Source organism: Aedes aegypti, chromosome 1, assembly GCF_002204515.2.
Source record: "Aedes aegypti strain LVP_AGWG chromosome 1, AaegL5.0 Primary Assembly, whole genome shotgun sequence".
Classification (NCBI taxonomy): Eukaryota; Metazoa; Arthropoda; class Insecta; order Diptera; family Culicidae; genus Aedes; species Aedes aegypti.
Window position 1 is genome coordinate 27936433 of NC_035107.1, and position 24560 is coordinate 27960992.

The 24560-nt window shown below is 36.4% G+C and overlaps 1 protein-coding gene across 2 annotated transcripts in view; it reads right to left on the bottom strand.

Annotated features, from left to right (window-relative positions):
* The window catches only part of LOC5573727 (gamma-aminobutyric acid receptor subunit beta-like), a 151159-nt gene that overhangs the window by 71194 nt on the left and 55405 nt on the right, over positions 1-24560 (bottom strand). The window contains exon 1 of one of the 2 annotated variants that reach the window (XM_021839244.1): positions 18410-19003. The exons of the other annotated variant lie outside the window; for it this stretch is intronic. The gene's annotated coding sequence lies outside the window, so the exon portion shown is untranslated. Of the gene's footprint in view, positions 1-18409; positions 19004-24560 lie in introns of those variants that run through there. 2 annotated transcript variants of the gene reach the window in all.

Consider the following 24560-nt stretch of genomic DNA (forward strand, 5'->3'; position numbering starts at 1 on the left):
GTCTTTAAAAAGTGGTCGTAAAACGAACCGTCGGTATAAAAACGGTCGTAAAAAAAGGTTGGACTGTAATACCATTCATTCTCTCGGTAATAACTTGGTGATAGAGCTTTCAAGAGCAGCAACCTTTACAGACCAAAACCTTATCGAGCCATTCAGCTTATCAGTGAATAGTTCAATTCACGGTGAAATTCTTGACATTAAAAAAATGAAAACAACTATGCAAGTACCATCGTTGGGGGTGAGATTTGGCCAAAAATGCGTAAGTTCTCATTTATTTTTAAATAATTTTCGCAATTTGACTTGATATGTTCGGTTAAATATGAGAATACGTTGCAAATGCTAAACAAATAATTGAAATCTGATTATTTTCCTTTAAATAGGAACCATTTGAAAATTGGCCCATACTTACCCCTTCGAGAAGGTGACATTGGGCCAAACAAACTACACTCAGGAAAACGAACTATCGATAAACATAGGAACCCCAAATGAAAATTCGCCACAAGAAATTGGATTGAAATTCATAAATTTACGTCATGGAACCGAAATTTGAAAACTAAATTGTTTTCCCGGCAACCTGGAATCGAACCAAGGACCTTGCTTAGTTTTGTAACAAAAACTACCCAAAAACATGATTTTTTAAAGAAAAAATCGAATTTCTTTGGATTATTTAAGTTTTTTTTTGCCGCATATTACATGTTTCATATAAAACTTATGTTTCTAAAGCATTTTGTTTGAATTACAAGTTGAATAGTGTATTTTTTTAACATGTGCAAATATATCATTGTTTATTTAAAAAATGTTGCCAAGTCTTTTTCAAAGGTTTAACAAATAAGGAAAACCAGTTTCAGCTTTAAGAATATTGTTTAACTGATAAAAATTAAAATGTTGAATAACTTGGTCAATACAGTAAAATGTGGTGTATGCAAAGTTTTAACACAATTAAATTAGCTTCAAAACCATGCAAAAAGATTTGGAATCGGTTGAGTATTCATGAAGTTATGGTCAAACAAAGATATTTTTTCAGTAAAAAAAATGGAGTAAACTACTTTTTATTGAAACTAGTTTTGATTTTACACAAATTTGATGTTCTACAAAGTTTTCAAAAAAAAAAAATATTTTTAAGGTAATGGTGCTGAAATTACCGAAGTTATGGTGACTTCACTGAAGGCCATTTTTTATAACTTGAAAATTCACCTCCGAGACGCTTGCACCTCTAAATTTTAATATTTTTGGCTCAAACTTCGAGGTTTCTCTACTAATATGATTCGAATTCAGAAGACTACACGAATTTTTGGTTTTGAGAACTTTTGAAAAATAAGCCGCACCCTAAATAGACTGTAGCGCATGTGCGAGTAGCAAATAGGAGCATGCATGTACAGTGAATCCACAATTAAGAATCACCCACAATTTATGAATCAGCTGCCTTTAAAGGACAAAATAACAGTAAAAAATATCACAAAACATCACGGAAACATTTTCGCTTATAATTTATTTTGAGTAAAATTGTTTACGTGATGTTTTGTGTTGATTTTTGTTGTTATTTTGTCATTTAAAGTCAGCTGATTCATAAATTGTGGACGATTCTTAATTTTGGATCCACTGTAACTCATTCAAACGCAACTCTGAAATTCAAGTAATCCGATAATCGCGTTCCATGGATTTTTCTTGCAGAGCACAATATTATGAATCAATTAACCATGACGTCACGCTGCAACTTCTAGGTTGGATTCGCACCTGCTGCAAGTTTATTACCCCAGTGATGGAAAGTGGCGAACACTTCTTCTGAACTGGAACAAAAACAAAACCAAACGCTCCCGAGCGTCAGAGCGCTGGTTTACTCGCATCTGTCGGCTCCCGAGTAACTGAAGCTAAAAGTGATTCGCGAACGTGTTCAGAGCTGTTCAGAGTCATATTGTGCTTTTGGGAAAAAAGCTTCTTCCCCTCCGAGATTTATGGTTTTCAAGGACATTTGACTACAAACTAGTAGTTTACTGTCGATATGATGGATATACAATTAATTTGTCTGTCAAAACCATAATAAATCACACCTTGCTCGGTTACTCGCGAGTAAACGCTCCCGAGCTTGTTTCTACTTATTTTGACATGTTCTCCCGAGCAGACGGGTGCGGACTTACTCACACCTAGCCAGTTCCCGAGTCTGTGATGTTTGTTATGCGTTGGTATACACTCGTGAACTGCTTCGTGATGCGAACTTTTCCAGCACTGACCATGACATGGCAATTTTTAAAGCCGAAATGCTGCCATAGTGAGATTGAATACAAAATTTATTCGATAAAATAAATGAAAATGAAATTAGGCTGTGTCCATTTATGACATAACGTTAAAATGTACAATTTTCGACCATTCCCCCTCCGCAACGGCCTTTGCATGAAAAAAAAGTGTTTGAGCCGCAACGTTTGAGCCTACTCCCCCTCCCCCTAGAGCATTACGTAAAATGTGGACGGCGACTTAGTCTGCATAAATTTAGTGGCGTTGTGTATTCAATTTGAATCTCCGCTATTTTATTTCTAACTCCAATTCTTTTCTCAGTGTAGTCTGTATTTTTCTGCATTGGCCCTTTCACTACACTCATACTCAAACTTCACTGTCATTCAAACATCATAATCAAATCGAATTCTTTTTAAAGTATTTTACTTTGAAATCCGAAACTCTGAAAAAGCTTCCAAACCAAATGACAGATCCCCCTTAAAACCATAACGTAATTTAATACTCTCAATCACAGCACCTACCATCTATCATCAAACATCAAAAATCTGCAAAAAGCTACCGCACTGTTGTTAGAGTCTGACCCAGAATTGATCGGACACAATCCGTAGTAGTTCTACGTCAAACCCGCGGTAATGTAACAGAAATTACCCACCCCAATTTATTTTTTTGCAAAGTGATGTGATGAAACTATTCTTTATCTTTTCGTTGATTTTTTCAGGTCTACGATTTCTCATCTTCATATTTGGTCTGCTTTTCGCTCTTTGCAGCATTGAACAAATCAATGAAAAGAATGAAAAGAGTGGTCCAAGCTAGCAAAAAGCATGTCGCTCCGTACGGAACAACGCTGACTATGCTCAGAATTTATAGCGAAATATGCTATTTTGCCAAAACATCACCGATCAGCATGCATGAAATCTTTTACTACCCATATTTGCATACAAATATCTCTCCCCAACGAGCAGTAAGCGCATATGTGCTGAATTTTAGCCAGTGAATAATTCAAATTCGCTTGTTGCTGCATAGCTTTTCCCGTGCCTACTCGGCTTGTTTTTTATGTAATTTTTGATGCTCTGGACAGACACTCGCAGCCTACTACAACCGAACAGGAGTTAGTTTATGGAAACATTCTTCAAATGTTTCTTCGCCGAAATACGAAACCCAGACCCATCCCTTTCCCTTTCTCGGAACAAATGGAATATTCATCAGCCGTAAGACCGGGTCGAAGCAACAGTCGCAGGAAAAAGGGGTCCGCCAGGAAGGGATGAAATAAGATATATTCCAGAATCCTGCCTCGCCTACCCTGTTGCTTTCGTTCAACCCACCAGAGTTTGGTTCATCTACTTTCCATGCATTTCCGGGGGCACGGAGGGGCGGAAATCAGACGCAGAAAAGAACCGACGACGACGACGGATGGCGTCGTCGTAACCCACAAGAAGGCGATATGTGTACACGGACAAGATACTAATCGTTGCGCAACACCATGAGGGTCGATTTGGTGGAGGTTGAGGGACCGGATGGGTTCTCCATGAGGGTGGGGGATAACAAATGGGTGCCCTCAGGCAAGTCGTGGTGTCGTGCTCATCACCGCTGATAAAGGTTGTGACCTTTGATTTGAAAAGGAAAATTGGATTTGAAGAGCTTCTACTAGTGGGGAAAGAATTCACTGGATCACTGAATGATGTTTTACTACTAGCAGGGAGTGTGAATTGTAAAATTGGTCTTCGATAGTCGTGAAAAGCAATACTAGTTTCAGTTTCTTTCTTGTGAATTCTTATGTACTTTTCAAACCATTTATTAGGTAAGACGCTATCATTTTCTAATGAAATTCAAGCCTGTTTGGTAATACTTCTATTAGATTATTGGAGTGCTCGGTAAAACTTCCACTAGATTTATTTTGAATCTTACAAACCTCTGGCATTAGGTTTGCAAAATGATGTTCTGACCATTTGCACCAAAAGTTTTAGGGTAAACAGGTATAATACGCCCCCCCCCCCCTAACGAAAAATTGCTCTATTGCAGTGGAAAATGGATTACTTCTATTGTTATTGGTGTCAAAGTGTTGTTTACTTAGTTGGTCATGCTCTGCATGCAACGTTCTCTTGCCAGGTAACTTCTAAAAAGAATACAAGACGTTTTCTGTAAACGGTCCAAATCTTGACGTTTCAAAACAAACCGGGCAATATGCCCCTCCCGTAGAAAAAGTTCCGCAGCGCTGTAGAAATGTTTTCAAGGAGAATTCCACCACTTGCTAAGCTTAAAAGGGTCTATTAGCAGTCTTCTTCCGGTAAAAGTTTTTGTAATAAGTACGATAGTAAAGGATGGGCTTCATTTACAACGAGGCTTCCCTATCGGACCCAAAATTTTACGCCAAAAAGCTGATTTTCGATATTTTCGGTATTTCTATTGATTGTTCATACTACACAAAGATCTTATATGTGCAACATCAGTTTTTCGTGGATATTCACGGTGTGTAATCATATTAACGTGTCAAATAAGCCTTAATCCCTAGAAAATAAAGTGGGGCGTATTGCCCGGTTGGGGCGCATTATACCAATTTACCCTATAAAAAAAAACTAACAAAACTTCGCTGATTTCCCATTTTCCAATCTAGGGGAACTTACGTATTCTCGACAGTCTAAGCAGCTGGACTTTTAAAAAGGCAATTATACACAACAATTAAGCACAAGCATTAGCAGGAGATACCTGAAACACACTTGAGCACTCTTTATTCATTGGTTTTACACAAAACACTATTTTGTTCTCTAAATCATCTGTTTTTCCTCGCCAAAGTCACGAGGCACTTGTTCCTTTAGCGGCAATGCAATTACTATTGTCGGCAACTAAAATGTTCTCTTCGACAATCCAAAACTATGTAAAAACGAGCTTATGTTTTGGTTACTTTTCGCATGTGTTGACAATGACTGAAATTAAACGTCACACATTATGTTCTACTGGTTGAAAGGGCCAATGCAGAAAAATACAGACTACACTGAAAAGAGCGTTGCAGTTATAAATACAGTAACAGAGAATCAAATTGAATGCACAACGCCACTTAATTTGTGCAGACTAAGGCGCCGTTCACACATTACGTAACGCTTTAGTGGGATGAGAAGTAAGCTAAAATGTTGCGGCTCATACATATTTTTTTTTTCATACAAAGACCGTTACGGAGGGGGAAGGGGGTCGAAAATTGAACAGTTTAGCGTTACGTCATAAATGGACGCTGCCTAAATTCGTTTTCATTTATTTCATCGAATATTTTTTGTATCAAGTCTCACTGTGGCAGTATACTCCACTGCACTGTGACGTCACGCATCAATTTTGACAGGTACTGGTCCTGTTGTTTACAGTTTGGACTTTTTCGAATCATTCTTAATTTCGTGAAAGTTTGCTGCGAGGAGAGGTCAAATCCACTGCAGATACCCACGGATCGTATTATTCTATCTTGCTACCGTGGAAAATCGTCACCATCAGCATGCTGGTGATAGAAATGCGAAGATGAAAAAAATGATGGAAAAAACGACTGAATCCGAAACGTAAACAACAGGACCAGCAGCTGTCAAATAAGTGAGGTTAGGCTCGTCATATGCAGCGCTCTATTTCGGCTGTGAAAATTGACATGCCATGATTACTTGCTTCACACTGGTTTCTTCTCCTTTGAAAGAACTGAAAACAACGGCACCAGTGCCTGTCAAAGCTTACAGGTACTACGGTTGTTAAGAAAAATTTCCGGTTTACGGTAGCCGCAGAGTTCTACCGCAGCTGTCAAAGTTCTACCGCAGGCTTTGAAATCATTTTATCATTGAAGCAAACATTTCAATCATAGTGGACGTGAAAGAGAAAACGCTATGAAAAATAACAACAAACAACAATCATCAAGACGGTATCCAAGGTATCATTGAAGCCTACTGATGATTTACCAGTGCAAATCAGTGATATGACAGCTGCGGTAGCTTTCCGTTCTACCGTAAAAGGGAAAATTTTCCCTAAAATTGCAATACTGTCGTCGAGAGTGACATTGGACCAAATTATAATCTGAAATATATCAGCAAGCATAGGGAATATTAAAAAAAAAACTTTAATGTAGTATTCCTCACGGCATAACAATAAACAAGGCAGGCTTTTTACTGGTGTAAACTCGAATTTAGTTGTAAACATGTGACGTCACTTCTATCGTACTATATGCCATCAGGACCACTAGACCTGGGAGGGAGAAACCGATACAAAATTTCCCTACGTCAAGGTGAGCCGAGATTTCTGCTGTCACGAACTGACACTGTGAGCCCGGATCTTTCGCATTTCATCCAAATTGACAACAATCGGTTGAAAATCAATTCCTGTACGTCTAAAAAGCAATGCCACGATAGCACCTTTTTATTTTTTTCAATATAAGTATTGAAACACGCATCTTTTCACTCTTTTCAAATAAAAATGATAACAAAACGCACAGAAAACTATGGCCCTTCTCCATGTTTGTCCAGGAAGATCTAAGGTGCACAACAAACGATAACTAGTGTTTTTCCTCAAGCCTGCCTTGATTGTCATTGGTGAACTGGAGTTATCCTGAGACAAGACGTGACAGGTCAAAGTACAAAAATGAAACCAATTGCCTGTCAAAAAAGACCACTTCTCATTGGTCGTTTTAGCAAAGGCCTACTTTCACATCGTTGAGTTTGATTGCAACAGGGCACTTTGTTGCTAGTCCGGCCGTGTTGCTAGTTCATAGATTAGAGTTTTCACCAAAAGTTTGTAAAATTTTCATTAAATATTTCCCCCAGGCTTGGAGCATGTTTAGAGGGGTTTTATCATACACTACTATCCCCCCAATCTGATCAAAGTTGTAGCAGTATACGATAAACGGTCTCTCATAATGTGCAGCATGTCATGATAGTTACAGAGAGCGATAAGTGAGAGATTCTCTCAATTTTCTCAGGATTAAATCCCTGGCTACAATAAATAAATAATACCTAACTGAGACCAATATGATGGAATTTGTGTAAATTTTCTCTTGAAATATCGCCGAGTTTGAATTTTAACCAAAGTTTCTAAAAATATAGCACACTCTATTTCACTAAATGAATGAAACTTGCACGAAACAATCAAATTATGGGCCTTGATTTTTGAATTTGTTAACAAGATTTGTTTAAAAAGAATACTAGTAACACTGGCTTTTGTATCGTCAAGGTTATCGACTGAAAAACAACGGGCAGTCTCAATTGAGCTGTCACGTCCTGTCCTAGGAATTATCTTGCAGTTGGGAAAAGTTTTGTTTCATATTTTGTGTGTAGTATCTGTGTCTCCCTCCCAGCACTGGTCCATTCGTTTTCACAAATTTGTTCGAGATGGATAGGAATGACGTCATCAAGTAGCTGTCAGTTTTCGGAATATATCACCTTCTCAGTATTGTAACCGTGGTAATCCTTGAAATTATCTACAACTACAGTCAAATTTCGTTCTTTGCACTATCTTTAATAAGCGATTTCTTCACCACCGCTTAGGCCTTAAACCTGGTTTAATCGTATGGGTAAACGTGGTTTACGGCTTAAGCGAAGGTGAAGAAATCAGCCCTAAGTGAGCTACGTTTCAATTGGGCTCCCGTTAGTTGGGCTATAGCCAACCTAAAACGAAGGCAAACGTCATTTTCTGACATAAGGCGCAATTTATCAATGTTGATAGCTCCGTTTTTTTTTTGTTTTATGTTATTTGACAGCTCGAAAATCAGCCCGATTAGTCAAAGTTTTGCACTAAGTGGGCTACAGGTTTAGCACAACGAACGAAGCTTGACTGTACTATCAAAATATTAGATTCATGGAACTAGTAGTTTATTTTTAATAAATCATCGACAAAAGCTTGAAAAAGGCCTTTTTAAATTGAAAACACAGATACACAGATAATCTCGCTTTTAGGAGGACGAATACTATTTTGAAATCTCACATTCCTGTCCATCATATCATCCATCATATTAAAAAGCTCTAGTAATCATGAAAGGAACACGGCTCTCTTGATTTGTTCTTATTGCGTATCAATTCTACACGCAGCGAACTGGACTATAGAAATTCATATATTTTGCCTTAAGAATGATGAAACGATTATTGCAACACGAAAGCAGTATGTATCGTCTTAGCATCACCCCACATTAAGGCGTCGATAGACAAAAGGAGTGCGCACGAGCCTATCGATCACAAGGTTCTTGGAGCGATTCCAGGATGCCGCGAAAACTATTTTTGTTTCGGTTTTATTACGTAAATTTATGAATTTCAATCCGATTTCTTGTGGCGAATTTCCATAAGGGGTTCCTATGTTTATCGATAGTTCACTTTCCTGAGTGAAGTTTGTTTGGCCCAATGTCACCCCCTCGAAGGGGTGACTTTGTGCCAATTTTCATACGTTTCCTATTTAAAGGAAAATAATCAAATTTCAATCATTTGTTCAGCATTTGCAAAGTATTCTCATATTTAGCCGAACATATCATGCAAATTGCGAAAGTTTTTTAAAAATATATGAGGACTTACGCATTTTCGGCCAAATCTCACCCCCAACGACGGTACTTGCGCAGTTGTTTTCAAATTTCTTTAAATGCAAAAAGTAAATAATTTCACTGTGAGTTGAACTATTGGCTGAATGGCTCGATATGGTTGTGATCTGTAAAGGTTGCTGCTCTTGAATGCCCTATCACCATGTTATTTCCGAGAGAGTGAATGGTAATATTAAAAAAATTCCGGTTGCGATGTTTCACGATTTTTTGTTGGTTTATGATTAGCACTCTCCGAATATTGTTCGATCGGCTTATTCGGATCAAAATCCAAACTTTGCCAGTAAAATTTATTTGCGTTCATATTATTCTCAGTGTATGAGAAAATCAGAATAGACCCTTTGCAAATCAATTCACTTATGACTTGACACATAAACATCATCCTCTGATTCGCGACTACGAAGCTGTTGATGTTTTCTTCGGTTTTCTGTGAGAAAAACAAGGAGAGATATTTTTGGCTTTTTTCACGCACACGATGACAGTTCCTTACGAGGTTTTCCGTTGGCGCGAGTGCATTGTCGAATCTCTTTTTGCTTCGTAGTCGCGAATTGCCTGTAGAATAACAGGAGTGTTGCCAAAATAGTTACCCGAGCAACACACATGTTATAATTGTGTATTATTAACTAATATATGACTAATTTTGGTCATATATCAGTTGATAATACACAATTATAACATGTGTGTTGCTGGGGTAGAGTAAAGTGGGGCAAAAGTTCGAGTGGGGTAAGAGTTTCTTTTCAAGATTTCTAGCTCAATTCAAAACAAATCTTCTAAATGTCATGGTGGTTCGAATGCTATTCAAGTAAGAGACTTTCACTCCAAATATCATAAAAATCGATTGAGATTTGGAAAAGTTATGACTATTTGTTGTTTTTCGACGTAAATATTGTAATTTTTGGTCAAACTTTTGTTGCATGGAACCAATTGAAGATAAAATCTTTTTCAATATTTTATGTAAGGGCGTTTCTAGGTCTATCATAAGGTTGCTTTGAGGTGTATTAGTTTTTGCATAAATGCTTGTAAACAATTTTTGGCCCATAGTGGGGCAAAAGTTCGAATCAGCGGGGCAAAAGTTCGACACATGTACAAAATCACGGAAAAATTTGCGAATTGCCTAAAATCCTCATATTATCTTCAAATTTAGTTAAATTTGTCTGATCGTGTGAAAATTGTCACAAAAATTTTAAATTTTCACTTAGTTTTGCGAAAAACTGCTATTTTTGAGTATATTACAATTAACTCGGTTTTGGGCAATTTTTTGATGAAAATTTAGTGTGTATTTTTCGTTAAACTTAAGTTAACGGCTGGTGTAAGGTATGCCTGTCATAAAAGGATCAATATTTTGTGTTTTAGCCAGCGAACTTTTGCCCCACACTAGATTCGAACTCTTGCCCCACCGGTGGGGCAAAAGTTCGAATAAGACAATCAATTTTGAAACTGTTATAAATAAAAATGAGTAAATATTTTGACACAAGTTTGTTCAGCAAAGTTATAGTCAATATGTTGAAGGTTCACTGTATGGTATTTGTTTTGTTTTAACTGCTATTGTTTTCCTGGAAACTTTGATTATACCACTAAGGTCGAACTTTTGCCCCACCTTACTCTAACCTATTAAAATACGTATATTTTATATGTTTCTCAGTATATTGATGTTTAGTATTGATAGGCTCAATTATTACCCGTGCATGCTTTGTTGCCTAATTCCAATAAATTGATTAGTTGTGTTCGACTTTTTGTATGAGTTTAAATTGTGAATAATAAATACACCGCAATTGAATATGGTTTCCTGGCAACCTTGTCCAGTAATAAATAGTGATTGCCGAGGAAATCAAAGTGCATTAATTTTAATATGTGATTTGAAACATTAAAATTAAGTATTTTCGAGTGCTTTATATACAAATCGAAAGTTCAATAATGCATAAGTGATCAGTGCGTAGCTTTTGTGAAAAATTGTAATTGGAGCGGAGAATTGGACCGTTTAAAGTAGTGAGTTTTTCTTAAGCTGTTCTTGTGTTGTTTTATTCGGCAGCTCACGAATGACGCTAATTTCGTAAGCATTTATTTCATTTAATGATTAAACCAATGTTATATAATATTTTTGTGAAAGATGAGATCCACATGGAAGATTATAGTTCAAGGAATATGTTGAGTACATTGAAGTTAACTCTTGTTCCGTAGATAAATTTTAACAAGGACGATAAGTTAGTGCTGCCGAAAATATCCTCAGGGTGCCGAAGCCGTCATTTACCCTATGTAAATATGTCAAAAATGTGGAACATAAGCCGGGATTAAATGCTGAGAAAATTGAGAGAATCTCTCACTTATCACTCTCTGTAACAATTATGATCCGCAACAAATCATGAGAACCTATTTATCATCTTCTGCTACAGTTTTTATTAGATCAGGAGGATAACAGTGCATGATAAAACCCATCCAAACAAGTTCCAAGCCTGGGGAACACTATCAATATTAGATATTCAGGGACACCTATTTCCCATTGGGGGAATAAGTGAGAAAAATGGGTTCTATCATCGTTCTCTCTTTGGGGCTCTTGTTTCCTGCCGTTCTTCTTCATGCTTGCTACAACTTGGGAAACAATACCCGTTATGAAGCGATACAGATGTGATGCATTTATTCGCTTACTTTGATCGTGCATCAAAATCGGCAATGCTTGAACATAAGAACAAACTGTAAATAACTCTTTTTCTTCTTCTCTCTGACTTTAAATTCCAACTGAGGAAGAGCTTGCTTCTCAGCAGTGTTCTTATGACCACTTCAAAAATTATTAATTGAAAGCTTTCTTTGTAAATTGATGTTTTTTGCATTTGTATATCATGTGACAATCACGAAGATACTCTCTCTGGGAAGTCAATCCCAGGAGCCTCAGCTTGGTTTTGCTGAATAAGTACGCGTTTACCGTCACGGCTATCTGAGCTCCTAACTCCAACCCGAGCTACACACATGTTATAATTGTGTATTGTCAACTTATATATGACTAGTTTTGGTTATATTAGTTGATAATATACAATTATATTATGTGTGTTGTTGGGGAAATGCCTAACAATTGGCAAAAAAGGTTTCAACCCTTCCTGTTAATTAAATCTGTATCATGTTATTGGTTAATATGAAAATTAACAACAATATTTAATAATGTTTCCATTTTTTTGCATTTTTTTTTTTTTGAACTTTTGACATTTCGTGATCTGAGTGACCGCTCGATTTCATAAAAAAATTTTGAGCTCGGTTTTTGGTTTCGGTTGCATGCACAATTTTGTCAGTCAGTCGCGGAAAGCCTTTAAAAGACACGGACACATTAATGCTTTTAGTAGGCATTTTGCCCTTTGAAGGAAGCACCACACTAGACAACGGACTAGCACGCAACGCCAAGTGGCACATTCGAAAAACATTCCTGACGAAATTTGTTCCGGTCTGAGGCGGGAATCGAACCCACACTCCTTAGCACGATGCGGCTAAATGCCTGGTGACACTAACTGCACGGCTACGAAGCCCACAACAATGGTAAATCGATCAGATGTATTCTGCGTATTCTTGTACATGCTTATTTTCCACACGTTCTCCCTTAATTCACATTATGATCTAACCCTAAAAGCCATTGTTTAGCAAGTGTGTAGCTTGTTGTTACCTAAGGGGTGCAAGCTGAATACCAACAAGCAGCCAGGTGCTGTCAAGCTCAAATTTTTCATCAAAATGATCCGAGTATGCCTAGGAATGTGTAGCCATTACTTCGTCACGCTAAAAACCGGTATGTATTTTATGTGACACAAAAACTATCAACTGTTGAAAAAACGTTTACTTGATCTTATTGATGCGCAAGTTGTTCAGATTTTTTGTAACATATATGTTTAACTAACAAACAGTCACAAACTATCTGATTCAGCTGATTTATTGGACTCATTACCTGCATCAAATTGCAGAAGCTTTGCTTTGTGTGAAGAATTTTAAGTGTGCGTATTGAAAATGGTTTCCTGCGAGACAACCAAACAAACATCGGTTAGCACTGGTGGAAAAATTTATGTTCAAATTGAATGACCAAAATATTCTAGACCGCACCCCTCAGGATGTTACGAATGAATTTAAACGTTATTGAGCAATGTAACGATGAAGAGAAGATCCTCTTCTATCTGCTAGTGGTGATAGTTGATATCTTGGTCATTAATTTGCATTAAACACATTCGATTACCAATGGCTTTTAGGGCGAGATTATAAATTATACGAGAATTGTCTCTAATTCACCTTGATACCGTCGTCCCGCCAGCAAACCGGATGGCGTACAAATCACTCAGCTCACCGCAATTTGTAATTATATATTGAGCATTGCTCATCATTCATGTAACTTTCATGTACGTATTATATGTTACAAACATGTTAAGTTGTGGTGCTATGGGACTTCCTGAAAATCCACTGAGATTCTTTCGGAAATTCTTCTGATATTATTTCACTCTAACCTCTTTTTACGACCGTTTTTTTACCGACGGTTCGTTTTACGATCACTTTTTTACGACCGAAATTCATATTAACGACCGTTTTTATAAATGATCAATATTTTAACGAGTATTCAAAAAAGAGGATGATGATGTTCAGCAAAATTATTCAGTAGTTCAAGGGCTTAAATATGGTGGTCATTGAATTGCGGAATTCTGCCACTAGGCGGCGCTAGTGGGCATCGAAATTTTGTTTTGCGGATATCTCAGGATCCTGACCACTTAGAAAGATGGCGTCTTCGGCAAAGTTGTTCATTAGCTCAAGGACTATCATTAGAAAAGCTATGAAATTCAAAATTTTGCCACCAGGTGGCGCTTGTGAGCATGAAACTTTAATTTTGCGGATATATCAGGATCCAGAATTTTTGAATTTTTGAATTTCATAGCTTTTCTAATGATAGTCCTTGAGCTAATGAACAACTTTGCCGAAGACGCCATCTTTCTAAATGATCAGGATCCTGAGCTATCCGCAAAACATAAGTTCTATGCTCACTAGCGCCACCTGGTGGCAAAATCTCGAATCTCTTGGCTAGAATAATGATAGTCCTTGAGCTACTGAACAACTTTGCCGAAGACGCCATCTTTCTAAGTGGTCAGTGTGGAGATTCAGTATTTAACCGGAGAAGGAATCACCCTTCACGTGATGTTCACACAACTTACCCAGACAAGTGACAGTTCGCAAGTGCCAGAAAGAATATGGTTAATGCACCAGACCGCTTGCTGCGATCAATTATATTGCCACTTCCCAACACAGTGCAATCTATGCCTCACATTCTCCCTCTGCTCCAAAGAAATTAAAGTTAGTTTTCGATTAATGATAAACAAACAAAAAAAAAATGTTACAAACAATGACAATCTGCATTTTAGAACTGGTTATCCCTAATCACTGTACACTATGTAAACTTGTCTAGCGTTTCACATTTTTGGCAAGCTGTAGCTCAATAACATCGTGAATCGTCCCACGTAACTCGTAAATGACCTAATTATTTTTTTCATTGGCAATTATGTTGAATTTTTATTTTGTTCTGCAATTTTCTTCTTAGATTTTTTTTATATATTTATTTATTTTTTAAGCATCGACATTTTACTTATCAAGATGTACTCCGCTTTGGATTAATAGCTCTATTTATTTTATTGCTCAATGTTCTGTCCTACAGGCTGGCTATACTTCCATGTTTACTGTTTTGTAATCTGTTTATTACGTGACGTAATGCATTTACAATCAAGTCGTCGAATTTTATTCAATGTGTACAAATAATATTACAGACTTGTCTAGGAAACAGAATATATAAAATCTCTGATACCGTCAGTGGGCAATAATTTTTGCATAACAGAGTGTAATCGGCATGTAACAAAATAAAACAAACTACTACAATAGCTTATTTTGCTTCACATATTTTCAAATCATTACATATTTACATTATATTCCAATTTGACAGTTACACACAGTGACGTGAAATGATAATCTTTGTTTCATTTTCCTTTCCTGGATTCATCTTTCTCTATGGCGAGCAGAAACAACAATATTTTGTCAATACAGTATTTGCTCAAAGTAAAATGACAAAAATTCTGACATTTATTCAGTGCGATGTTTCCGAAGCTCATTTTTTTCCACGACACAAACCGAAATATTCGAAAATTATCATTTCTCGCTAGCGGAAATCAGAGCTCATTTTTAATAAAGGCAATACCAAGCTGTACTGTACAGAATCTGATATTTTTTTTTGTTAACGGATATTTCCGGGACATGGTTTTGTGTGACACTGAATTAACATCGTTATGGCACTTAGTTCCTTGTACTCTCATGATAGTCATTAACCGACAGAATATATGAAAGTGACATCCGATTGCATATTAAACATCTAAGTAGGCATGCTAAAACGTCAACGCCTCACTCATCCAGTAACGTCAGACCAGAATGGGAAGTTTATCGTGGAACTTTCACAAGCCAGCTATTATTGTTCTCAATTAGTTACCATGCTGGGGCTTGGCATCCCCCAGAACGAACAACATACTGCACGCTTCCGTACTGTCATTTGCATATAGTAAAACAACAGATTTATCCATTCTCGCTTTTCGTCAGCGGACATTGCCAGGGTTCTTCTTCTCCTCTTCTAGCAAACAACACACTGCGACTTTCTTTCTGACATTTGCGCTAAGCAAAACAAAAAAATCGCCAATTTTTGCTTATCGTTAGCGGAGATTGCCCGAGCTCCTCATTCCTACTGGCAAACAACACGCTGCAAGCTATTTTTCTGATATTTGCATTGAGCAAATCAACAGAGTCTACAATTTCAACTTCTCGTCAGTGGACATTGCCTGGGTTTCTCTTTCATCCTGACAAACAACACACTGTAAGCTTCCTTTCTGACATTTGCTAGAAGCAAAACAGCAGAATCAAAAATTTTAGCTTCTCATCAGTGGACATTGCCAGGAGCCGTCCCTCCTGGCAAACAACACACCGTAAGCTATTTTTCAGATATTTAGATTGAGCAAATCAACAGAATCGACAACATTAGCTTCTCGTCAGTAGACATTGCCAGTGCTCTGACAAACAACACACTGTAAGCTATCGTTCTGACATTTGCTAGAGCAAAACAACAGAATCGACTTGAATTTGTTTTTTTTTTCATGCTGCTGTTTTCACCGATACGTTCTTTATACCAACTCCTGCACTGTAGATTCTCCGCTCGGCTTCCACACTAGAACGCCAATATTCTTCTTTCCACGAACATCAATCAGCTGCAGATACTATCAGCTATCACTTTCATCGAGCACCAAGACGTACCTTCCAGATTCACCAGTATGGGCTTCTTTAAAAAAAATTATTTCTTGCATGCACGCTGCAGGGTGATTCCTCCTGTAAAAAAATAATGCCAGGTAACTTTTCCGCAAAATAGCGGAAATCTGGCAGGATCGCCAGTGTGGAGATTCAGTATTTAACCGGAGAAGGAATCACCCTTCACGTGATGCTCACATAACTTACCCAGACAAGTGACAGTTCGCAAGTGCCAGAAAGAATATGGTTAATGCACCAGACCGCTTGCTGCGATCAATTATATTGCCACTTCCCAACACAGTGCAATCTATGCCTCACAGTCAGGATCCTGAGCTACCCGGAAAACAAAAATTCTATGATCACTAGCGCCGCCTGATGGCAAAATCTCTAATCTCTTGGCTAGAATAATGGTAGTCGTTGAGCTACTGAACAACTTTGCCGAAGACGCCATTTTTCTAAATGGTCCTGAGGATCCTGAGATATCCGCAAAACAAAAGTTGCATGCACATTTGTACTGCCTGTTGGCGCAATTTTAATTAAGCAGTGTTGCCAGCTACGAAAAATTTTTGAACCCTTCATGAAAAACTGGATTACAGTTGATCTTTTCTTTATTCTTCTTAAACAGTGTTGCCAGCCACATGAACATTTGTGATTCGGTCCACTGTATAGCACACTACACTTCCTTCAACTTTGGTTAACATACGGTATCGGTATCTTTAAAATTGTTTGATATTTGCATATCACACCCCAATAAAATTGGCTCTTTTGACAACAATCGAGCAGTGTTGCCATCTATTACAAAAATATGAAAACTTGAACGGCCATTTTGAAAAGTTCTCAACCCATGCTTCAACTTTGCCGAATATCTCGAATCAGTATTTCCGCATCTAGACGTTGCATTTTTAAAAATCATAATTATAGCTCTGATTTTTTTACGACCCCCCGATAAAGGTCGTAAAAAGAGGTTGGGGTTATCTTTATTATTATTATCTGTATAATCGAGACTTTCAGCCTGTAGCTGGTTCGTCTCCATCATTCTCAATCTTCTGATACTATTATATGTAGTAATATCTCTAATCGCACTGAAATTCTTCCAAAAATCTCTCTGGGACTTTCTTTTGGATTATCCTGGAAACCTCTTAAGGGTTATTATGAAAATCCTTTCTTCCTAAAATTTAACTGGAATTCTGCCAAAAATGTTTCTATGATATTGCTTTCCAGAGGAATGGAACCCGTTTCAAAAATCTAGGATTCTCTGAATTTCTGGATTTTTAAGACATTTTTCGGGGATTCTTACAAAAAAAAACCCTCGGAATTTCTTTTGGAAATCCATCCCTAATTATTATGTTCGTCACTCTGATATTTTCCCAGAAATCTTTGATTAGTTCTTCTGTGAATTTCCTTGGGACTTCTACGAATATCCCTCTGAGATTCTTCAAGAAACATGTCTTGGATTATTCCAATCTATCTGAGATTCCTTGGAAATTCATCTGAAACTTTAATAAAATATCTATTCTTTCACTGCCAGATTCTTCCGTTCAAAGTCTTGGGATTTTTTCCGAAAATTCCTCTGGAATTCTTTCGTAAATCCCTATGGAATTCTTCCGAAAATTCTTTCAAAATTGTTTTGATATCTTGCCGCCACTCTTCACGAATTTTTTCTTCAATCCTTACGGAAATGTTGCTTTATTGTTTCCAGAAACATTCCAAGAATAATTTCAAACATCCGTTTAAGGTTATAACAAAAACGGCACTAACTAACATAATGTTATAATATTTTGCGATTCTTTAATTTGAGTAATTATATTTTTAATTACAACACTGTAACGCAACCTTTTTGTGCATCTTAATTGAAGGAGAAAGGGAAAAATGACTAATTGCTTTAAAAATAGTACTAAAACCGACCAGCTACACCATTCGTGCAAAGTCAGCTGGAAAAAGGCAATGAAGCCCCAAGCGGCAACGACCATGAAGGAGGATGAAGTAAATGACAAGAGGCAACATCCTCATTCCCACTCCCCTAACTCACTGCATCACTCATCTGCACACGTTCTGCCTTCAGTTGCAGGTCCACTTTTATCGGTCGCCATATAGCACTCTATACATCATCGGCTCACTTTTACTTCACATCCTCATTTTTCAATCAATAATTTTATTAAAAATTTCACACTCTCGTTCCACATCGCCATCGGCCACAGCTTTCGGTGGCAGGCCCCATCATGAGGAGGGTTCCATGTTGCCATTAGTCACAAGAGCTTGTCTCGGCCGCTTGTTCCCACCCCCCAAAAATCCCGCGCCAATCTCCCGCCACTGAATTTGTTAATTAATTCGACGTGTTTCAACTTCCCTCGCAGGAGAACCACCTACCTTCTCTTTCTCTCCGGCCGAGGCGAGAATCGGGTTGACTATTTCCACATCCGATAATCCATTCCGGGGATCCCCATCACCACCACCCTTCCCCCAAAAACCAACACTGCCACAGTCTATTTAATGTTCGTTCCGCTTCAGTAATTATCACCTCTTATGAAAGTCAAATCGACTTTTCGACTTCTGTTCTTGCAGCTAATCAGATACGACACCGAACAACTTCCCACGGCACGTCCTTCGGTGACAATGATCCTGCAGACTCTCGGTGGGTAACCTCAGTAGGAAAAATGACCTCCCTGTCCCATCAAATTACCATTTCAAACTTATTTCGCTTTTCGCTTTATGATTGCGAATTTCAAACAGAAAAAAACTGCACAAACCACCGCACTCGACACGAATTGGAGCTTTTTCGATTTTTCTTTGGAGTTAGTTGGCCACCACCAGCTGGATTTTCTTCACAGTTCACCGCGCGAATCAAAGAAGCTTCTGCGGTCTACTTGGCCGTGGCAGCCTACTAGGATTCTATCATCTGGCGCTGAAGGCAGAAGCAGCCACGAAAAACACAACGCTTGCTGCCACTGGACTGGCTGACTGACTGACTGCTCCAATGTGCGGATGCTGAGAGCGAGAGATGCTCTCGCCACAGTTATCTGACGTGTGGGGGGTCTTCTATCCTCTTTGTTGGGGATAAAATGCTTCCGCCTTTGACAGGTAGTCAGTTGGTATAAGAGTGGGGTGGTGGAAAAGCTGATGGGAGGGGATTTTATCTCGTGTGAATGTCCTAGCTTTGGATCGAAATGGTGTGGAAGAGAGACCAATGACAAAGAACTGTCTACTTGCAAGCAGGATGGAGAGAGCACCATATGGTTTGGATGGATGCTGCGAAAATGGAGACGGCAGTGCCATCTATACGTGATAGTACAGATTTTCACAAGGAATAGGGATCCCCCGTTACATATTTTTACCTTTTTTAAATATTTCATGATACGTTTTAACCACATGTCTGAACGCAGGAATTAGTTGCTTCGTGTAGAAAAATGCAGTATTGTTCAATTAGTTAGTATGTACTACACAGAAAAAAATCCGTTCTCGTATCCGTGAACAGCAGACGTAAACTTGTCAACAAGCAAAAATACACCGTGAACTAGATCATGTTTATGCGTAAACATGATGGTAGTTCATGGTATATTTTTGACAGTTCACGTTTTCCAGAATTCTTTTTCGAGCGTGTAAGCAGAGAACTAGTATACCAGTTACTGATTAGGAATATTCTTCCGGCTTCCATAACGTTCAAGGATCTGTCATTGTAATCATCGTCATCATCAAAACTTCAACTGCAGTTTTTCTTTTCAAAACTTAAATTTTTTCGACGAATATGTGTTAACTGTGTTCCGGTTGGAGATAGAAAACAGTGAACTAGACTTTCATGATTTTGAATATACCTGTAAAGTTGGGTATGCTGTTTTGCTAAAAAAAAGTAAGAATTCTGCGGAAGAAATTGTCAAGAAATTGAATAAAGGGCGAACACGAAATTATTAGGACACCGAAAATGTCATGCCAATTTTCTTATAGGGGGAGATCCCCCAGTACCGGACAGCACCCAATACCGGACAAAGTCGAAACATTGAGAAATCATGGTCCAATCAAGATGGTGTATTAGTAGTAAAGGAAGCTATTATGGAGACTAATGTTTGCGTAGAATAACACATCCTTGAAATATGCATGCCGTCTGAAAAAAGTACAAAAGTTTGAAAATTTCAAAAAAAAATTACGTGTTGCCTTAATTTTGAGCCTATTTAATAATTATTTTGAATATTAAGAAATACTTTGGATCACGCAAGCATATTCGAACATAATCCTATTTTGATAGTATGAATATATTTTGTACCATAATTGGACTAAATATGGACAAATTACAATTTTGTTTTTTTTTATACTCATTCTTCAAAATTGTTTGAACAAAATTTTCCTCCTCTTAATATTGCATCTACCTTCAAAAATATTCCCGGATTTCAGAAAATTAATGATAAAAATGGAGAAAATAATAATAATAACAATATTTCAGGCAGTGAAAAAATTATTTTTCCATTTTGAGCATTTTAGAAGAAATATTAAACTTATTAGGTATGAGCGATATTTGATAAAATCTAATAAAGAAGATTTTACCTTTTTCTTGTGAATCTTTTTGCAAAACTCAACTCATTTGGACCCTTTTTGTCTTCATTATTTTCCTAATGGCTTCGGACAATTTCAAAGGATTGAATATCTTGCAATGGAATTGTCACAGTATTTCCCCAAAAATTGATAGGCTTAAAGCCATGTTGACAAATTATGATTTAGATATATTTTGTTTGAATGAGACTTGGCTCACTAAGGATAAAGTTTTTCGTATTCCATCATACCATATTGTTCGTTGTGATAGAAATGTTCCATTTGGAGGGGTATTGATCGGTATCCGTGATAATATTGAATTCAAATATTTGGATATATCTCTCAATACTAATATTGAATTTATTGCTATTTCCGTCAATTATGATGGTTTTAAGTTTTCAATTATTTGTATGTACATTCCTCCAAATGTTTCTTTTTCATTATCTGAAATTAAAAATATTGTAGATAATGTACCTTCTCCTTTTTATATTCTTGGGGATTTCAATGCACATAATTTTGCCTGGGGAAGCGATAAAATTGATGGCAGAGGTTCATTAATAATGGACCTGATTGACGAATTAAATTTAAATGTTTTGAATGATGGATCATTTACCAGAATTGCTGTTCCTCCAGCTCATAATTCAGTTATTGATTTATCATTTTGTTCCAGTTATTTATCATTTATTTCGTCCTGGAAAACAATTAACCAGACAACCAGAAGTCGCATAACAGTTTACGAACAAAGTCATTTATACATACAAATTACATCACACTCGCACTACATGGTGAATGAAATCGTTTGATCGATGGGTTTCCTCGCATAAAACGTTATTTTCTGAGTTCATATGTACATTATGTTTCGTCCCGTATACTCGTACAAAGTAAGTCGGATCAATCCGTAGCAGCTGTCAAATGAACTTTGTTATCATAAATTAAGTCGCATAAGAGTACAGATTAGTTCGCAATAAAATCGATACACTCGCATTGCATGCTATTTTTCATCATATAATAATGCACGTATATCGCCTCCACTTATGTACGTATAAGGCCTTTTCGCACCATCTTATACGTGTAACTTTCCACATATAAGCATCGCATAACGCAAAAGGTGATTCCGTTATACGTACATTCTGGTTGTCTGGGTAATGATCCAAACGGTAGTGATCATTTACCAATTTTAATTCAAATTTATAGTTCTAAAAGCAATTCAAAATATGCTTTAGTAAATTCTCCAGATTTATGTAAAAATGTTGACTGGAATAAATTTTCTGATCTAGTTTCTTTTTCTTTAATACATTTTGATTACTCCACAACTCTACTTGAAAATTATGAAATATTTTTGAAGCTTTTAATGGAAACTTTAATAAAATCGTAAACAAAAAAACATGTCTCTAAATCTCCTGTTAAAAAACGTCCGACATTTTGGTGGGATAATGATTGTTCATTAGCTTTAAAAAATAAATCTGATGCATTTAAAAAAATTCGAAGGTTTGGTTCTAGGGATAATTACTTTTCATATTGCAAAGCTGAAGCACAATTTACTAGGATAACCAAATTTAAGAAAAGAAATTATTGGAAAAATTTGTTCAAAATCTTGATAAAGAATCTTCAATATCCACTTTATGGAAAGTTCCAAGAAATTTAAGAAATTACGAATTTTCAACTCAACCTATTTTGGAATATTCTTCAGAATGGATAGAAAAATTTGCATCAAAAATTTGTCCTAATTTTGTATCTCAAAATATAAATTTTAAAACTCATCAAACATTTAACTATTTTCCTGAGCTTTGTGCATTATTTTCTCTGGAAGAAATAAATTTAGCTCTATCTCTTACTCATAATACTTCTCCAGGAATTGATAAAATAAAATTTATTGTACTACAAAATTTACCGTTTGAAGGCAAAATGCATTTACTATCATTATATAATTCTTATCTTCTTCAAAATATATTCCCACCAGAATGGCGTTTTGTAAAAGTTATTAGTTTATTAAAATCAGGTAAAAATCCTTCATTGGCTGACAGTAGAAGACCTATTAGTTTATTATCATGTGTACGTAAACTTATGGAACGAATGATTTTGAATCGCCTTGAATAAGGGAATAAAAAGAGAGGAATAAAATTTTTGCTTCATCACAATATGGTTTCAGGAAAGGTTGTGGTACTCGTGATTGTACTGCTCTTTAAGCATCTCAAATTCATCTTTCATTCAATAGAAAGCAAGACATGGTTTCCACTTTTCTTGATGTTTCTGGAGCATATGATTCTGTTCTCATTGATTTATTATATGAAAAAATGTTAAATTTCAAAATTCCTATCGTTTTATCAAATTTCATATGTAATTTATTTTCTTTCAAAATTATGAATTTTTTTCACAATGAATCTTCTAAAATGGTTCGTTATAGCTATTTTGGTCTACCTCAAGGATCTTGTTTGAGTCCTTTCTTATATAATTTATTTACAAGTGATTTAGCATCTAATATACCAAATGGTTGCCATTTTTATCAATTTGCTGATCACAAGGTTTTATCTGTCAGTGGAAAAAATAGAGAAGTGATTCGTCATTTTATGCAATGTGCATTGGATAATATTTGTAGCTGGGCACATACAAATGGTTTTACGGAATATGGTTTGATTCCAAATTAAGGCTAAGTAGCCCGTCATTCGTTTTGGAAATAATGATGACTTTTCAGCTTGCATTTCAAAGTGATAAATTTCAGTCTTGATAGTTTACATTGACTTGAAAAAGTATCACTGTACACGCTAACATGCATAAAGGATGCTGATACTTTTTCAGCTGTGTCAGTGCAAAACCAACTGGTTTTCTTTAATTTGAAATCGTAAGACGAATTAGCAACAATCATCAACAACGCGTACAAATTTCAATGACGGCCTACTTCGCCTTAACGTGGAAGTTTCATATTCAGTATATTCAAAAAACGTGTTCGAAGCGAATAAATTTCCTTAAAACAATTACTGGTGCCTGGTGGGGTGCTCATCCTTCCGATTTAATAACACTTTATACAACGACAATACGTTCTGTTCTAGAATATGGATGTTTTACCTTTGGAAGTACTGCTCCTACACATTTTTCTAAAATTGAAACAATTCAATATCGTTGTTTGAGAATTTGTTTAAAATTAATGAATTCCACTCATACAAAATCTGTGGAAGTTTTAGCAGGAATTGTTCCATTGAAAATTCGTTTTCAAAAATTAAATTGCAAATATATTACACAATGTATTTCGAATAATCATCCGATAATCACAATTTTAAAAACATTAGCTGAAATTAATCCAACAAGTAAAATTTTAGACTCCTTCAATCATTGTATAAATCAAAATATTATAGCTGATTCGTCAAGCTTTTTTTTATAAATATGAAATTCAAATCCACTCGTTCCAATCTTTAATTGATTGATCTTTACATGAAGAATTGAAACAAATGTCACACAATGACTATCCTCGGTTTGCTAGTTTGTTTTTTCACCGTAAATTTATTGGTGTAAATGTTGACCAACTTTATTTTTCAGATGGATCTTTAATGAAGGACATTGCAGGGTTCGGAGTATACAATCATTTTGCAGCACATTTTTTTAAATTACAATCTCCATGTTCTATTTTTATTGCGGAATTAACTGCATTATATTTTACATGCAGTTTGATAAAAAATCGTTCACCAAATATATTTTTTATTTGTTCTGATAGTTTCAGTTGTCTTAAAGCCATTAGATCCGTAAATTTTCATGCTAAAACTCATCATCTTATTCTAATGATAAAACAATTATTATTTGAACTAAATTTACTAGGATTTATCGTTAAATTTGTATGGGTTCCATCCCATTCAAAAATTTATGGTAATGAACAAGCTGATTCTTTAGCTAAATTGGGTGTTCGTTGTGGTATTACATATAACCGTAGTATTTCTGCATCTGAATATCATACAAAATTTAAGAAATCTTCCTTAAATGATTGGCAAACGTCTTGGGACTCTAGTGATAA